At 45.8% G+C, this 18,386-nt stretch overlaps 1 protein-coding gene across 8 annotated transcripts in view; it reads left to right on the top strand.

The window, feature by feature from the left end:
- Window positions 1–14,262: 14,262 nt before the first annotated feature.
- Window positions 14,263–18,386, top strand: part of FRYL (FRY like transcription coactivator) — a 387,434-nt gene continuing 383,310 nt past the window's right edge. For all 8 annotated transcript variants that reach the window (XM_073583507.1, XM_073583505.1, XM_073583498.1 and 5 more), the window contains exon 1: window positions 14,263–14,543. The gene's annotated coding sequence lies outside the window, so the exon portion shown is untranslated. The remainder of the gene's footprint in view (window positions 14,544–18,386) is intronic.

The following is an 18,386-nucleotide window of genomic DNA, read 5'->3' as shown; positions in this document are numbered from 1 at the left end:
GTAGGGTTAGGGCTAGGGTTAGGGCTAGGGTTAGGGCTAGGGCTAGGGGCATGTTGGGGTTCGGGTTGGAGTTAGAATTGGGGGTTTCCACTGTTTGGGCACATCAGGGGCTCTCCAAATGCAACATGGCGTCTGATCTCAATTCCAGCCAATTCTGAGTTGAAAAAGTCAAATGGTGCTCCTTCCCTTCCAAGCTCTGCCATGCGCCCAAACAGTGTTTTACCCCCACATGTAGGGTATCAGCCTACTCAGGACAAATTGCAAAACAATTTTTGGGGTCCAATTTCTCCTGTTACCCTTAGGAAAATAAAAAATTGGGGGCAAAAATATCATTTTTGTGGAAAAAAATGATTTTTTTATTTTCACGTCCGAGTGTTATAAACTTCTGTGAAGCACTTGGGGGTTCAAAGTGCTCACCACACATCTAGATAAGTTCCGTGGGGGGTCTAGTGTCCAAAATGGGGTCACTTGTGGGGAGTTTCAATAGTTTAGGTACATCAGGGGCTCTCCAAACGCACATGACACCCGCAGACCATTCCATCAAAGTCTGCATTCCAAAACGTCACTACTTCCCTTCCGAGCCCCGACGTGTGCCCATACAGTAGTTTTCTCCCACATATGGGGTATCAGCATACTCAGGACAAATTGGACAACAACTTTTAAGGTCCAAGTTCTCCTGGTACCCTTGGGAAAATAAAAAAATGGTGACTAAAAGATCATGTTTGTGGAAAAAATACAAATTTTTTATTTTCACGCCCGGGCGTTATAAACTTCTGTGAAGCACTGGGGGGTTCAAAGTGCTCACCACACATCTAGATAAGTTCCTTGGGGGGTCTAGTTTACAAAATGGTGTCATTTGTGGGGGGTTTCCACTGTTTAGGTACATTAGGGGCTCTCCAAAGGCAACATGACACCCGCAGACCATTCCATCAAAGTCTGCATTCCAAAACGTCACTACTTCCCTTCCGAGCCCCGACGTGTGCCCATACAGTAGTTTTCTCCCACATATGGGGTATCAGCATACTCAGGACAAATTGGACAACAACTTTTGGGGTCCAATTTCTCCTGGTACCCTTGGGAAAATAAAAAAATGGTGACTAAAAGATCATGTTTGTGGAAAAAATACGAATTTTTTATTTTCACGCCCGGGCGTTATAAACTTCTGTGAAGCACTGGGGGGGTCAAAGTGCTCACCACACATCTAGATAAGTTCCTTAGGGGGTCTAGTTTCCAAAATGGTGTCATTTGTGGGGGGTTTCCACTGTTTTGGTACATCAGGGGTTTTCCAAACGCGACATGGTGTCCGATCTCAATTCCAGCCAAAAACGTCAAATGGCGCTGCTTCCCTTCCGAGCTCTGCCATGCGCCCAAATAGTGGTTTACCCCCACATGTGGGGTATCAGCGTACTCAGGACAAATTGCACAATAACTTTTAGGGTCCTGTTACCCTTGGGAAAATAAAAATTGGGGTGAAAAGATCATTTTTGTGGAAAAAATATGATTTTTTAATTGTACCGCTGTACGTTATAAACTTTTGTAAAGCCCTTGTGGGTTCAAAGTTCTCACCACATATCTAGATAAGTTCCTTGGGGGGGTCTAGTTTCCAAAATTGGGTCACTTGTAGGGGGTTTCCACTGTTTAGGTACATCAGGGACTCTCCAAACGTGACATGGCGTCCAATCTGAATTCCAGCCAATTTTGCATTGAAAAAGTCAAACGGCGCTCCTTCCATTCTGAGCTCTGCCATGCGCCGAAACAGTCGTTCCCCCCCCACATATCAGGTATCTGCGTACTCAGGACAAATTGCACAATAACTTTTGCAGTCCAATTTCTCCTGTTACCCTTGGTAAAATAAAAAAAATTGAACCTGAATTATTTTTTTTGTGAAAAAAAGTTAGATGTTCATTTTTTTTTAAATATTCAAAAAAATTCCTGTGACGCACCTAAAGGGTTAATAAACTTCTTGAATGTGGTTTTGAGCACCTTAAGGGGTGCAGTTTTTAGAATGGTGTCTCTTTTGGGTATTTTCTATCATATAGACCCCTCAAAGTGGCTTCAAATGTGATGTGGTCCTAAAAATAAAATGGTGTTGGAAAAATGAGAAATCGCTGGTCAACTTTTAACCCTTATAACTTCCTAACAAAAAAAAATTTTGGTTCCAAAATTGTGCTGATGTAAAGTAAACATGTGGGAAATGTTAGTTATCAAGTTTTTTGTGTGCCGTATCTCTGTGATTTAAGGGCATAAAAATTCAAAGTTGGAAAATTGCGAAATTTTCAAAATTTTCGCCAAATTTCCGTTTTTCTCACAAATAAACGCAAGTTATTTGAATGAAATTTTACCACTAACATGAAGTACATTATGTCACGAGAAAACAATGTCAGAATCACCGGGATCCATGGAAGCGTTCCAGAGTTATGACCTCATAAAGGTACAGTGGTCAGAATTGTAAAAATTGGCCCGGTCATGAACGTGCAAACCACCCTTGGGGGTGAAGGGGTTAAAGACATTGCTCCGGGTAAGACCTAGGAGGAGAATTCTGTCCTGGGGACATGAATCCAAGTTGGCCTGCCATGTACGCTTACACAAGTCTACTGAACTGATTGCTCGCCACTTCTGGTTGCCCTCAAAGAGCCCCCGATGAATGTGCACTGCCTTACTTTGCTCTGGCCTTGTCAGGGCAGAGAAATACGCCTATGTAAGAGTGTGGTGCCAGGGAGACTGTGAGGATGACATAGGATCCACATGAAGCACAGAAGGACGGCATAGAAAGAAGAAGGGAGCAATAAACCACTTACTATTTAGATTGGCATCTGTTACTCTTTTTCCTACAGCAGCGCAGAATCAACCCATTTGTTTTTTCCATGACCTATGCTCCAGTCTTTATTCATCTCAGTGATCTTAGGCAAAACTATACATGAGCCTCCTCCACGGACTATGAAAAATCGCACACATGACTGGGCTCAGGATGCTTTACTGTTGGCATGACAAACTGAAAATGATACAGTGCTGGAATCAGGGTATTTGCTCTGACATCATGCAGATTAGGTGACACGTTCCCTTTAAAAGGGTTGCCCATGCTGATCATTCTGATGAGAAGAGGTTCCCGCACCGAAGCGCCCAGCTCTGCTCAATATGCAACGGCCGTGTTTTGAGAACTGCAGCTCTGTTCCTATTGTAGTGAATAGGTGCCAAGTTGCATTTCTTAGGAATGGCCGCAGTGTAGAGCAGCAGTAATCCACTCCAGTGACTGTTCACAGCTGACTTCTGCTGGAGCTGAGAACAGCTGAACGGTGGAGGTGTGGGATCCCTTCTGACCTGATGGTGACAGCCCAGCCCTATCAGAATCTCTTTCACTGCTCCCATTCATAATTTGCGATTTCTTGAAGCCACTTGTCTTGTAGCTTTCGCTGACATTTTTTTATGCCAAGTTCTTCAAAATGGTGCACGCGGTTCATGAACTGGACGCAAAGTCAAATTGCTTGTTGCTATTTTTCAGCACCAGAAATTACAAATCCTTTAAAGTGAACCTGTCACCAGTTTTTTGGCTTATAAACTCTGCCCGTCACCTTTACCATCATACGAGCATGGTTCCTGCAGCCCCTATATGTCCTTGGACGTGCCCCTGCATACCTCCGAAAAAGGGTTTTATACTTGTCCCGTGCTGTATGTAAATTGCGCGGCCCGATCTGATGGGCGATCCACATTGTGATCTGCGCCGCCCCGATCCCTTCTTATAACTGCATGTAAGTGGACGACGTCTCTCCGAAGTCTCGCGCCTGCGCGGTGTGGAGACACCTACCGGACCGCGCAATCTACATACAACACGGGACAAGGAATAAACACTTTTTTCGGAGGTCTGCAGGGGCACGACTGAGAGAACACCAGGCTCGTTGATCTTAAAGATGTGCAGGATTTATAAGCTAAAAACTGGTGACAGGATCCCTTTAAATCAGGGTTCCCCAACTCCAGTCCTCAAGGCCCACCAACAGGTCTTGTTTTCAGGATTTCCTTAGTATTGCACAGGTGAAGCAATTATCACCTGAGCAATACTAAGGAAATCCTGACAACATGATCTGTTGGTGGGCCTTGAAGACTGGAGTTGGGGGAACCCTGATTTAAATAGTCGCACATTTGTCTAAACAAAAAAATGTGCCAAACTGAACAGTCTTCCAGAAACCTTACACTGGGGGTGTGGTGTTAGTCTGAGATGCGTCCAAAATCTGTGACATTTGGGAAAAATCCATTTTATGAATCTAAAACATTTGGATAAAAAAAAGTTGTTGAGGAAATATGAAAAAACAAACAAAACACAACAAAAAAGACATGAAAGTGGAGCAAAACATCTACAGAACAAGAATCCCAAAGTCACTAAAAAGGAGCAAACATCTCCTGAAAGCTGATGACTCCGGCCAGCCCCCCATCATCTACACCTCCAGCATTATCCCACGGACCCTGTATGGCCGCCTGCAGTGCGCAGACTCCGGACTGGGGCTCAGCAGTGATCGCCTGCAGCGCTCAGAGGCACAGGCACTGCAGCAACATGTGTAAAACATGTCTGAAGTCTGCGTTACATTGACACCGTGCCCAGCCAATCAGGAAAAAGGTGTGGTAAGTAAACTAATATTCTGACCCAATCAAATTACTGCAATGTTCTGTGGGCGGGGTCATGTTTTCAGCAGTAAGCCAATCAGATCATTGCATCTCTCCTCCTCTCTTACCCCTTCAGCCAATCCAACGTGTTATAGGAGACATCACTTTGTGATTGACAGGCTGATGTCTGCCGACATGCTGAGCGTTAGACATGAAGGAGGCGGGGACTCTCGCCTAGTAATATTGACACCTCCGCCATCCAATAAGCTCAGACGAGATCAGACGCAATGTTGCATTTGGAGAGCCCCTGATGTGCCCAAACAGTGGAAACCCCCAATTCTAACTCCAACCCGAACCCTAACACACCCCTAACCTAACCTCAGCCCTAACCCTAACCCTAGCCCTAACCCAAGCCCTAACCCTAGCCCTAACCCTAACCCTAGCCCTAACCCTAATGGAAAAATGGAAATAAATACATTTTTTTTTATTTCATTATTTTTCCCTAACTAAGGGGGTGATAACGGGGGGTTTGATTTACTATTTATGGCGGTTTTTATGTTTGGCAGCTGTCGCACGCTAAAAGACGCTTTTTATTGTAAAAATAGTTTTTGCATCACCACATATTGAGAGCTATAATTTTTCCGTATTTTGACCCACCGAGTCATGTGAGGTCTTATTTTTTGCGGGACGAGTTGACGTTTTTATCGTTACCATTGTCGGGCACGTGACATTTTTTGATCGCTTTTTATTCCGATTTTTGGGACGCAGAATGAAGAAAAACCAGCGTTTCATGAATTTCTTTTGGGGGAGTGCGTTTACACCGTTCCGCGTGCGGTAAAATTGATAAAGCGGTTTTATTCTTCGGGTCAGTACGGTTACAGCGATACCTCATTTAGGTCGTGTTTTTATGTTTTGTCGGTTTTATGCAATGAAAACTATTTTATATAAAAAATAATTATTTTTGCATCGCTTTATTCTGCGAGCTATAACTTTTTTATTTTTTTACTGATGATGCTGTGTGGCGGCTCGTTTTTTGCGGGACAAGATGACGTTTTCAGCGGTACCATGGATATTTATATGCGTCTTTTTGATCGTGCGTTATTGCACTTTTTGTTTGGCGGTATGATAATAAATCATTATTTTTTGCTTCGTTTTTTATTTTTATTTTTTACGGGGTTCGCTAAAGGGGTTAACTAATGGGACAGTTTTATAGGGCGGGTCGTTACGGACGCGGCGATACCTAATATGTGTACTTTTATTTTTTTTTTTTATTTTCAAAAAATGAATTTATTGGGGAATATTTTTATTTTTTTTTACTAATTTATTTGGCGATTTTTTTAAAATTATTTTTACACTTTTTTTTATTTTTTTTTTACTTTATTACATAGTCCCAGGTGGGACATCACTGTCCTGTGACAGATCGCTGTGAAATAAGGTGGAGGATCAGTGATGATCTGGGGATGCTTCAGCAAGGCTGGAATTGGGCAGGTTAATTTTTGTGAAGGACGCATGAATCAAGCGGCATACAAGGTTATTCTGGAAAAACAGTTGATTCCTTCTGCTCAGGCAATGTTCCCCAACTCTGAGGACTGGTTTTTCCAGCAGGAAAATGCTCCAAGCCACGCAGCTAGGTCAATCAATGTGTGGACCACCACATCAAATCCCTGTCATGGCTAGCCCAATCTCCAGACCTGGACCCCATTGAAAACCTCTGGAATGTAATCAAGAGGAAGATGGATAGTCATAAGCCATCAAACAAAGAAGAACTGCTTACATTTCTGTACCAGGAGTGGTGTGAGAGTTTGGTAGTACTCCGGGAGTGGACCCGCTGGACCGTGGCAACGAACCTCCCACGGGCGAGCTGACCAGGTGGACCACCCCCTATACAGGGAGTGTTTGGGGCAGGCCCGCGGGTAACTATCACCACGGCAGCTGGTACCCAAGGGAAAGAACCCAGGAAACCCGGCAGGACACAGGAGAGACTGGCAGATAATCTCCCTAGGAGAGGGACACGGCTGGCGGACAGATCAGGAACACGGATGGGACGGCAGGAAGCAGACACGGACTGGAGACCACAGCTTGAGAGACCAGGACAGGGTGGAACAGGACCTCGGGATTCCGGATCCTAAGAGAGAGAACAGCGGAGAGGAAATATTAGCTGAGGACAGGCTGGGAGCAGGGGTGCGCACAGAGACAAGGGGGCCAGGATCACTAGCAGGGCTCAAGCGATCATCTGGCACCATCAGGAGGAAGAGGCGGCCTGATATAGGGAATCTAGTCAGGGACTTCCGGGTCACGACCCCTGCTAGCGCAGGCTGAGGAGAGTGCGTGCCCTCAGGAGGAATGGAGGGTGCGCGCGCTTCTGACTTCAGTGTGGGCGCGCGTCTGTCGAGGAGCAGGAAGCTGGGCGGAGGCGCGCGCCTGTTGGAGCACAGGAGATCGGGCAGGAGCGAGTGCAGGGTAAGAGTAACGGGAACGGGGGAGCCGCGGTGAGGGCCGAGGCAGGCGAGACCGCGGCATGGAAGCCACCAGAGGCCGGGACAGCAGCAGCAGGGGTGCAGGAACCAGCGGGGGCCGCAGCGTGACAAGTGGCATAAGGTAACCCAAAAGCAGTGTGAAAGACTGGTGGAAAGCATGCCAAGACGCATGAAAGCTGTGATTAAAAATCATGGTTATTCCACAAAATATTGATTTCTGAACTCTTCTTGAGATAAAACATTGGAATTGTTGTTTCTTAATGATTATGAACTTGTGTTCTTAGCATTATTTGAGGTCTGCAAGCACTACTTTTTTTGTCATTTTCACCATTTTCTGAAAATAAATACAAAATTTAGTGCTTGGAAATTCAAATACATGTTGTCATTAGTTTATAGAATAAAAGAGCAATTTATATTTTACTCAAAAATGTACATATAAAGAGAAAAATCAAACAAACTGAAAATTTTGCAGTGGTCTCTTAATTTTTGCCAGAGCTGTACATCACAAAGGATACAATGGGACTGCTGTATACACATCACATAGGATACAATGGGACTGCTGTATACAGATGACATAGGATACAATGGGACAGCTGTTACCTCACATAGGATACAATGGAACTGTTGTATGCATGATACAGGATAAACTGTAGCTCGTTTTCACTTTCAGTTGCACTTCCGTCTTTCAGAGAAGAATGTTAAAGCGGATGCCTTGCATTGATCCTTTGACATGACTAGTTCTGAGAAGGAATCACATCATTAACCTGGCTAGGATTGTTGAAGCAGCTCCTGTTCTTTTAACCCCTTCCTGACATCCGACGGTATATCCCGTCCATGGGACCTGGGCCCCTATGCCCATGGACGGGATAGTACGTCGGGCGCGATCAGCGGCGCCCACGTGGTGAGCGCCGCTGATCGCGGCCGGGTGTCAGCTGATTATCACAGCTGACACCCGGCACAATGTGTCAGGGGCGGTCACGGACCGCCCCGACACGTTAACCCCTTGCACACCGCGATCAAACATGATCGCGGTGTACCGGGAGTTAAAGGGAAGCATCGGCAGGGAGGGGGCTCCCTCCGTGCTTCCCTGAACCCCCCACGGCAGCGCAATGTGCAGCGCTGCTGCGGGGGACTCCTTTCCTCCAGGCCCCCAAATCCAAGATGGCGACGGGGGCCTGAGGAAGCTGGCTTCCTCAGTGCCTGCAAAGCGCAGGCATGAGGAAGCCTTCTGCAGTGCCTGTGTCAGATCGCTGATCTGTCACAGTGATCTGTGATGTGACAGATCAGCGATCTGTCACAGGACAGTGATGTCCCACCTGGGACTATTTAATAAAGTAAAAAAAAAAATAAAAAAAAGTGTAAAAATAATTTTAAAAAAATCGCCAAATAAATTAGAAAAAAAAAAAAAATATTCCCCCAATAAATCCATTTTTTGGAAATAATAAAAAAAAAACAATAAAAGTACACATATTAGGTATCGCCGCGTCCGTAACGACCCGCCCTATAAAACTGTCCCATTAGTTAACCCCTTTAGCGAACCCCTTAAAAAATAAAAATAAAAAACGAAGCAAAAAATAATGATTTATTATCATACTGCCAAACAAAAAGTGTAATAACGCGCGATCAAAAAGACGCATATAAATATCCATGGTACCGCTGAAAACGTCATCTTGTCCCGCAAAAAACGAGCTACCACACAGCATCATCAGCGAAAAAATAAAAAAGTTATAGCTCGCAGAATAAAGCGATGCAAAAATAATTATTTTTTATATAAAATAGTTTTCATTGCATAAAACCGACAAAAACATAAAAAAACGACCTAAATGAGGTATCGCTGTAACCGTACTGACCCGAAGAATAAAACCGCTTTATCAATTTTACTGCACGCGGAACGGTGTAAACGCACCCCCCCAAAAGAAATTCATGAAACGCTGGTTTTTCTTCATTCTGCGTCCCAAAAATCGGAATAAAAAGCGATCAAAAAATTTCACGTCCCCGAAAATGGTACCAATAAAAACGTCAACTCGTCCCGCAAAAAATAAGACCTCACATGACCCGGTGGGTCAAAATACGGAAAAATTATAGCTCTCAATATGTGGTGATGCAAAAACTATTTTTACAATAAAAAGCGTCTTTTAGCGTGCGACAGCTGCCAAAAATAAAAATCGCCATAAATAGTAAATCAAACCCCCCGTTATCACCCCCTTAGTTTGGGAAAAATAAAATAAAAAAAATGTATTTATTTCCATTTTTCCATTAGGGTTAGGGCTAGGGTTAGTGCTAGGGGTGTGTTGGGGTAAGGTTAGGGCTAGGGTTAGGGTAGGGTTAGGGTTAGGGTTAGGGCTAGGGTTAGGGTTAGGGCTAGGGGCATGTTGGGGTTCGGGTTGGAGTTAGAATTGGGGGTTTCCACTGTTTGGGCACATCAGGGGCTCTCCAAATGCAACATGGCGTCTGATCTCAATTCCAGCCAATTCTGAGTTGAAAAAGTCAAATGGTGCTCCTTCCCTTCCAAGCTCTGCCATGCGCCCAAACAGTGTTTTACCCCCACATGTAGGGTATCAGCCTACTCAGGACAAATTGCAAAACAATTTTTGGGGTCCAATTTCTCCTGTTACCCTTAGGAAAATAAAAAATTGGGGGCAAAAATATCATTTTTGTGGAAAAAAATGATTTTTTTATTTTCACGTCCGAGTGTTATAAACTTCTGTGAAGCACTTGGGGGTTCAAAGTGCTCACCACACATCTAGATAAGTTCCGTGGGGGGTCTAGTGTCCAAAATGGGGTCACTTGTGGGGAGTTTCAATAGTTTAGGTACATCAGGGGCTCTCCAAACGCACATGACACCCGCAGACCATTCCATCAAAGTCTGCATTCCAAAATGTCACTACTTCCCTTCCGAGCCCCGACGTGTGCCCATACAGTAGTTTTCTCCCACATATGGGATATCAGCATACTCAGGACAAATTGGACAACAACTTTTAAGGTCCAATTTCTCCTGGTACCCTTGGGAAAATAAAAAATGATGACTAAAAGATCATGTTTGTGGAAAAAATACGAATTTTTTATTTTCACGCCCGGGCGTTATAAACTTCTGTGAAGCACTGGGGGGTTCAAAGTGCTCACCACACATCTAGATAAGTTCCTTGGGGGGTCTAGTTTACAAAATGGTGTCATTTGTGGGGGGTTTCCACTGTTTAGGTACATTAGGGGCTCTCCAAAGGCAACATGACACCCGCAGACCATTCCATCAAAGTCTGCATTCCAAAACGTCACTACTTACCTTCCGATCACCGACGTGTGCCCATACAGTAGTTTTCTCCCACATATGGGGTATCAGCATACTCAGGACAATTTGGACAATTATTTTTGGGGTCCAATTTCTCCTGGTACCCTTGGGAAAATAAAAAAATGGTGACTAAAAGATCATGTTTGTGGAAAAAATACGAATTTTTTATTTTCACGCCCGGGCGTTATAAACTTCTGTGAAGCACTGGTGGGGTTAAAGTGCTCACCACACATCTAGATAAGTTCCTTAGGGGGTCTAGTTTCCAAAATGGTGTCATTTGTGGGGGGTTTCCACTGTTTTGGTACATCAGGGGTTTTCCAAACGCGACATGGTGTCCGATCTCAATTCCAGCCAAAAACGTCAAATGGCGCTGCTTCCCTTCCGAGCTCTGCCATGCGCCCAAATAGTGGTTTACCCCCACATGTGGGGTATCAGCGTACTCAGGACAAATTGCACAATAACTTTTAGGGTCCTGTTACCCTTGGGAAAATAAAAATTGGGGTGAAAAGATCATTTTTGTGGAAAAAATATGATTTTTTGAGTTGTACCGCTGTACGTTATAAACTTTTGTAAAGCCCTTGTGGGTTCAAAGTTCTCACCACATATCTAGATAAGTTCCTTGGGGGGGTCTAGTTTCCAAAATGGGGTCACTTGTAGGGGGTTTCCACTGTTTAGGTACATCAGGGACTCTCCAAACGTGACATGGCGTCCAATCTGAATTCCAGCCAATTTTGCATTGAAAAAGTCAAACGGCGCTCCTTCCATTCTGAGCTCTGCCATGTGCCAAAACAGTCGTTCCCCCCCACATATCAGGTATCTGCGTACTCAGGACAAATTGCACAATAACTTTTGCAGTCCAATTCCTCCTGTTACCCTTGGTAAAATAAAAAAAATTGAACCTGAATTATTTTTTTTGTGAAAAAAAGTTAGATGTTGATTTTTTTTAAAATATTCAAAAAAATTCCTGTGACGCACCTAAAGGGTTAATAAACTTCTTGAATGTGGTTTTGAGCACCTTAAGGGGTGCAGTTTTTAGAATGGTGTCACTTTTGGGTATTTTCTATCATATAGACCCCTCAAAGTGGCTTCAAATGTGATGTGGTCCTAAAAATAAAATGGTGTTGTAAAAATGAGAAATCGCTGGTCAACTTTTAACCCTTATAACTTCCTAACAAAAAAAATTTTTGGTTCCAAAATTGTGCTGATGTAAAGTAAACATGTGGGAAATGTTAGTTATCAAGTTTTTTGTGTGCCGTATCTCTGTGATTTAAGGGCATAAAAATTCAAAGTTGGAAAATTGCGAAATTTTCAAAATTTTCGCCAAATTTCCGTTTTTCTCACAAATAAACGCAAGTTATTTGAATGAAATTTTACCACTAACATGAAGTACATTATGTCACGAGAAAACAATGTCAGAATCACCGGGATCCATGGAAGCGTTCCAGAGTTATGACCTCATAAAGGTACAGTGGTCAGAATTGTAAAAATTGGCCCGGTCATGAACGTGCAAACCACCCTTGGGGGTGAAGGGGTTAAAGACATTGCTCCGGGTAAGACCTAGGAGGAGAATTCTGTCCTGGGGACATGAATCCAAGTTGGCCTGCCATGTACGCTTACACAAGTCTACTGAACTGATTGCTCGCCACTTCTGGTGGCCCTCAACGAGCCCCCGATGAATGTGCACTGCCTTACTTTGCTCTGGCCTTGTCAGGGCAGAGAAATACGCCTATGTAAGAGTGTGGTGCCAGGGAGACTGTGAGGATGACATAGGATCCACATGAAGCACAGAAGGACGGCATAGAAAGAAGAAGGGAGCAATAAACCACTTACTATTTAGATTGGCATCTGTTACTCTTTTTCCTACAGCAGCGCAGAATCAACCCATTTGTTTTTTCCATGACCTATGCTCCAGTCTTTATTCATCTCAGTGATCTTAGGCAAAACTATACATGAGCCTCCTCCACGGACTATGAAAAATCGCACACATGACTGGGCTCAGGATGCTTTACTGTTGGCATGACAAACTGAAAATGATACAGTGCTGGAATCAGGGTATTTGCTCTGACATCATGCAGATTAGGTGACACGTTCCCTTTAAAAGGGTTGCCCATGCTGATCATTCTGATGAGAAGAGGTTCCCGCACCGAAGCGCCCAGCTCTGCTCAATATGCAACGGCCGTGTTTTGAGAACTGCAGCTCTGTTCCTATTGTAGTGAATAGGTGCCAAGTTGCATTTCTTAGGAATGGCCGCAGTGTAGAGCAGCAGTAATCCACTCCAGTGACTGTTCACAGCTGACTTCTGCTGGAGCTGAGAACAGCTGAACGGTGGAGGTGTGGGATCCCTTCTGACCTGATGGTGACAGCCCAGCCCTATCAGAATCTCTTTCACTGCTCCCATTCATAATTTGCGATTTCTTGAAGCCACTTGTCTTGTAGCTTTCGCTGACATTTTTTTATGCCAAGTTCTTCAAAATGGTGCACGCGGTTCATGAACTGGACGCAAAGTCAAATTGCTTGTTGCTATTTTTCAGCACCAGAAATTACAAATCCTTTAAAGTGAACCTGTCACCAGTTTTTTGGCTTATAAACTCTGCCCGTCACCTTTACCATCATACGAGCATGGTTCCTGCAGCCCCTATATGTCCTTGGACGTGCCCCTGCATACCTCCGAAAAAGGGTTTTATACTTGTCCCGTGCTGTATGTAAATTGCGCGGCCCGATCTGATGGGCGATCCACATTGTGATCTGCGCCGCCCCGATCCCTTCTTATAACTGCATGTAAGTGGACGACGTCTCTCCGAAGTCTCGCGCCTGCGCGGTGTGGAGACACCTACCGGACCGCGCAATCTACATACAACACGGGACAAGGAATAAACACTTTTTTCGGAGGTCTGCAGGGGCACGACTGAGAGAACACCAGGCTCGTTGATCTTAAAGATGTGCAGGATTTATAAGCTAAAAACTGGTGACAGGATCCCTTTAAATCAGGGTTCCCCAACTCCAGTCCTCAAGGCCCACCAACAGGTCTTGTTTTCAGGATTTCCTTAGTATTGCACAGGTGAAGCAATTATCACCTGAGCAATACTAAGGAAATCCTGACAACATGATCTGTTGGTGGGCCTTGAAGACTGGAGTTGGGGGAACCCTGATTTAAATAGTCGCACATTTGTCTAAACAAAAAAATGTGCCAAACTGAACAGTCTTCCAGAAACCTTACACTGGGGGTGTGGTGTTAGTCTGAGATGCGTCCAAAATCTGTGACATTTGGGAAAAATCCATTTTATGAATCTAAAACATTTGGATAAAAAAAAGTTGTTGAGGAAATATGAAAAAACAAACAAAACACAACAAAAAAGACATGAAAGTGGAGCAAAACATCTACAGAACAAGAATCCCAAAGTCACTAAAAAGGAGCAAACATCTCCTGAAAGCTGATGACTCCGGCCAGCCCCCCATCATCTACACCTCCAGCATTATCCCACGGACCCTGTATGGCCGCCTGCAGTGCGCAGACTCCGGACTGGGGCTCAGCAGTGATCGCCTGCAGCGCTCAGAGGCACAGGCACTGCAGCAACATGTGTAAAACATGTCTGAAGTCTGCGTTACATTGACACCGTGCCCAGCCAATCAGGAAAAAGGTGTGGTAAGTAAACTAATATTCTGACCCAATCAAATTACTGCAATGTTCTGTGGGCGGGGTCATGTTTTCAGCAGTAAGCCAATCAGATCATTGCATCTCTCCTCCTCTCTTACCCCTTCAGCCAATCCAACGTGTTATAGGAGACATCACTTTGTGATTGACAGGCTGATGTCTGCCGACATGCTGAGCGTTAGACATGAAGGAGGCGGGGACTCTCGCCTAGTAATATTGACACCTCCGCCATCCAATAAGCTGTCCGGGTTTAATTTCTACGCCCACCTTCCGCATCCTGCAAACCAATGAGCGTTTAGCGTGTAAATAACGTCGGGGAATCGAGGGGGAAGAGAAAAGAATAGAGAGGCTGAGAGTGGGAAAGAAAGAATCTGGACGGTGCGGGAACGGGCTGGAATTGGACTCGGATGGAAATCTCACCAATAGCGGCACAGGGTGTGAACCGGAGGCGACAGCGGAGAAGAGGCAGCGGACGGGCTGAGAGGAGAAGAACGGAGGAGATCGGATCCGGAGCTCCGCGGAATTCTCCGGCCCGGTGAGTGCACACAGCGGGGGGCAGCACTGAGCACACGGTGCACCAGTCACTGGTCCCAGGAGCTCACACACTACTGCTGCAGGCGGTGCTCACCGATGACTACCTGTATGTGACCTGCCACCAGCACAGGGGGCAGCACTGAGCACACGGTGCACCAGTCACTGGTCCCAGGAGCTCACACACTACTGCTGCAGGCGGTGCTCACCGATGACTACCTGTATGTGACCTGCCACCAGCACAGGGGGCAGCACTGAGCACACGGTGCATCAGCCACTGGTCCCAGGAGCTCACACACTACAGCTGCAGGCGGTGCTCACCGATGACTACCTGTAAGTGACCTGTCACCAGCACAGGGGGCAGCACTGAGCACACGGTGCATCAGTCACTGGTCCCAGGAGCTCACACACTACAGCTGCAGGCGGTGCTCACCGATGACTACCTGTATGTGACCTGCCACCACACAGGGGGCAGCACTGAGCACACGATGCATCAGTCACTGGTCCCAGGAGCTCACACACTACTGCTGCAGGCGGTGCTCACCGATGACTACCTGTATGTGACCTGCCACCACACAGGGGGCAGCACTGAGCACACGGTGCACCAGTCACTGGTTCCAGGAGCTCACACACTACTGCTGCAGGCGGTGCTCACCGATGACTACCTGTATGTGACCTGCCACCAGCACAGGGGGCAGCACTGAGCACACGGTGCATCAGTCACTGGTCCCAGGAGCTCACACACTACTGCTGCAGGCGGTGCTCACCGATGACTACCTGTATGTGACCTGTCACCAGCACAGGGGGCAGCACTGAGCACACAATGCATCAGTCACTGGTCCCAGGAGCTCACACACTACAGCTGCAGGCGGTGCTCACCGATGACTACCTGTATGTGACCTGCAACCAGCACAGGGGGCAGCACTGAGAACACGGTGCATCAGTCACTGGTCCCAGGAGCTCACACACTACTGCTGCAGGCGGTGCTCACCGATGACTACCTGTATGTGACCTGCCACCAGCACAGGGGGCAGCACTGAGAACACGGTGCACCAGTCACTGGTCCCAGGAGCTCACACACTACTGCTGCAGGCGGTGCTCACCGATGACTACCTGTATGTGACCTGCCACCAGCACAGGGGGCAGCACCTGCCCTAAATCTGAACATACTACCCCATAGTGACTGGACAGTGGTGTCATAAGATCCTGGACCCCGATATTAGATAGCTACGTCACTGATCTGCCAGAGACCCCCGCCACCTCCTCCTCCACCTTGATCTGCAGGTTCGGACATCTATGGAGGAGCTCTCCCTCCCAATGGAGTACGGTGCTGTCAGACCCCCTTTTGCAGCATTTCTCCTGCAGTGTGAGACTTCACATGCTGATCTGTCATCCAGTAGCTGGAGTAGGGTCGTCTTGCCCTACACACATAATGCGATCTTCCGTCTCCCGATGGGCTTCTTCCCTGGACATCTTCCTCTAGTGCTTCTAGGTGTTTCATCCAGAATTGGGGTCTCCACTGAAGACCATGGGTGTTCTCACAATGCTTATAAACCACATTGGACAATGCAGAATGTAGAGATGGCTACCAAAGCTAACCACATTAGATGCTAGGCTGCCGAGCCCACCGTCTGGTGAATGGGGGCTCTCCCCGAGGAGATAAGAATCAGGGTATACTTCATTTCAAGTTGCTGATCCTTTTGTTCTCAGGGAAGATAAACCATCGTCAGATCTCTCCAGCAGTTGGAGCTTTTCCCCTCTACCTACTGAGAACACATGCACGCTCATCTAGGTTGATCATGTCTGTGTGCGATGGAAGTTGATAGACCGTGTTATAGGCCGACAGTTATTTAATGTGTATGGCCCGCTTTAAGGAATCTGTAAACAGGTTGCTACTACTTAATCTGAGAGTAGCATAATGTAGGGACAGAGAGTCTGATTCCATGAATATGTCACCTATCAGGATGTGTGCTGTAGTTTCAACAAAATCAGTGTTTTATCAGCAGGAGATTATCAGCGCAGAACTATGAGTTTTATGCCAGGTAGTCCAGCTAATCAGTATCAGTGTAACCCCGCTCCCACCACTGATTGGCTGCTTGCTGACAATGTTCAGTGTACAGAGGTAGCTGCCAATCAGGGGGGTGGGCGGAGTTATGCACAGCTCAGCATTCATAGCACTGCCACATCAGAGAAAACGGATTCTATCAAAATCGCACCAAGCAGTTGAATAAGAGATATGTGACTTGAATCCAGCACTCTGTCCCTACATCGGACTGCTCACAGATTCCCTTTAACCCATATATACTTTTTTTTCCGAATTTTAAACTGGTATTAAGGGCTCCTATTCCCCTGATGTATAGTTGCCCAAGAGATGGCCACATAGTGCACATTTTACCTAGAAACTACATCTGAGCGGTCACATACAGACAAGCGATTGTGTCCAGATGTTTGGGGGCCACATATATGAGAATCTGGACTTCTGATTTTGAAGTGGAAATCTGGCAAATTGGGTAACTACTAAATATTCACAGCGTGACATGAAATCCCATGGACGTTTTCCATATTGTGTTAAAATCCTTATTTTCTTACTGGGTTGAACAGTCAGAATATATTGATTTAGACATCAGATTGCGCAGATATTGGTGACCATTCTGCAGCACTCGGCAGCGGCCACTACACTGACTGGAGTTGTGCAGCTTTGTTCCATGTGTTTGTATCCGTCTTCTGGCGGTGTGCTGCATAGGGCCGCCGGTATCAGGCCACCACCAATGTGATATATCGATGACTTCTCCAATTCAGAGGTCATCAATGCTTTCTGAGTGGATGACCGCTGTCATTTTGTTTTTTTGAGAATCTTTTGCCACCCTCGGCAGACATTGCAGTCTTGTTTCTGCGCTGTATACGATGTATTCGGAGCCTGATTTACGTAGCAGAATTCTGGCTTAATTTGAGTGTGTGACAGGTTTGGACACTTTGTGCCCCACTTGTAGGATAAATCTATGAATTGTGTGTTTAAATGTAAAATCACCAAATTTCACTTTGATCTGCTCCATTTTTCTACCGTGATTTAAAAGTAAGCCAGCTAATAGGTGGTGTAAATGTAGATCGGACAATTTAAGGCCATACAATAGTTATCATCCGCAATCAGCAGCTGCGATGAATGTAGGGCATCTTAAAGGGCTCGTCCGAAAGTTATTACTATTGGCCTCTCCGTTGGATGGGCCAACGATTGGTTGGGCTGCATATGTCAGACCCCCACTAATTAGATGACGGCAAGTTTTATGGTGCCGGAAATGAACTGTATATAGAGCCAGATTGCCCTGTGTGGTGGCCATTTTCAGGATCTCTAGTACAACCCCCACTGAAGTAAATCTGCAGCTTTCCCCCAGGTCCAGTGCTGAGTATCTGGTGCCTGCTATTGTCTGCAGGGTTCACATCTTGTTAGCAGCTCTGCGGCCAGCGACGGCTCTGCCTCAGATAATGGCACAAGTTGCAAAACTTGTTGTCGGCTGCAGACAATAACAGACACTCGGAGCAGCGGTGCAAGCTCTGCACTGGACCCAGGGAGGGTGAGTGAATCCCTTTTTTTTTTTTTTCCCCAAAAACAAACTGCTGCTGGGGGACAGGTTTTCCGAAGCTGGAAAACTCCTTTTTAAGTTTAAAAAATCTGTAAAATTTCATTCGTTTTTATTGTTTGTCTCTGCATGCAGATTTCCAATGGGTAATCCCCCTCGAAAATCTGCAGCAAATCTCTCCACCTATGACATGATGTTGGGGATGTGCCTCATGGGGGGTTTGTGTCTCTCCATCAATTACGCTGTGCCGTGTATACACTTGGGAGTTTACA

Source organism: Dendrobates tinctorius, unplaced genomic scaffold (assembly GCF_039654945.1).
Source record: "Dendrobates tinctorius isolate UK_male_01 unplaced genomic scaffold, ASM3965494v1 ptg000079l, whole genome shotgun sequence".
Classification (NCBI taxonomy): Eukaryota; Metazoa; Chordata; class Amphibia; order Anura; family Dendrobatidae; genus Dendrobates; species Dendrobates tinctorius.
The sequence above is the reverse complement of the archived record's forward strand: the minus strand, read 5'-3'. Positions and strand labels throughout refer to the sequence as shown.